Below are 1,153 nucleotides of genomic sequence, written 5' to 3'. Positions count from 1 at the left end.
TTATAAAGCATTTGACAAAAACTCTTAAAAACTACTTTTTATGCGTAAAATACTGTTTATTAATGCATATTATTTAAAACTCAAGATTACAAGTATATTATGCGTAAGTACAACTTATTAAAACTTGATTTTTGAATTCGTATAACTAATTGCGGATAAATATAATCGAATAGAGGATAAACATCTTATCTTAAAATATAAAAAATATAAAATATAATTAGGATAATTATCGAGTTCTAACAAAATAATTATTTATTATCTTTATAAGAAAATTATATTATTAAACCAAATATAAATTACTTCGTTATTGTATCTAAATTAAATTATAATAAAAAATTTGAATTAAAAAATTACACAAAAAGATAGGAATTTTAAATAGTTAATTTGATACTAACATCGATATATTTTTGTCAAAATTTTATGATATTTTCAAGTTTATATTTTATTCAAATAATAAAAACATCATCGTTTTTTCAAAATCACATAAGACCATACTATAACATTGACTGAGATAAAGAATAAAATGAAATATTAAAATCGAGATGTATCTCGCTGTACTGCACGAGCATCCTTCTAGTATTAATAAACATTTAGACCAAAAATCTTAAATGCAACCTATAAAGCTCAAAGTACTGCCCTTTTATGCATAAATTTCAAAAATCTCTTAATTACAACTTTACATGCATAAGGTACAATTGTTGATGCACACCACCACCAACATCCAAGTTGAAACTCACAATTTTGTTTTATTTTTTTCCAGCTTTTTTCCTTCCTTAATAAGAGCTTTTTTTTGGTATCTTCACTCCATTCTTTATCCATTCAAACTTTTATTTTAGCTAATTTTAGCTCTCCTTTGCAAAAAGGTGGATATTGGTTTTTATTTCGGTTTGTATAAAATAATTTATTTATTTTTTAAATATATTCACTAGATATCTGTTTATTCTTTTATTATCATTATTTGGATAACATAATTGATTTTCATGTTTGTGTACAATAAAATTCACCTTGATTCCTTATTCGTTACATTGTACTTGATTACATCTTGTTGCATAGCACGGGTACTCAACTATAAGGAATCGAGGTTTAAATATTTCTAAGGGTTCCCCTGTAAGATCGAATGTTTAAATATAAATTTTGTACTTTTTAATGAATA

This window comes from Cynara cardunculus (assembly GCF_001531365.2).
Source record: "Cynara cardunculus var. scolymus isolate 2C chromosome LG 16, CcrdV1, whole genome shotgun sequence".
NCBI classification, from domain to species: Eukaryota; Viridiplantae; Streptophyta; class Magnoliopsida; order Asterales; family Asteraceae; genus Cynara; species Cynara cardunculus.
This window is presented reverse-complemented; position numbering follows the sequence as displayed.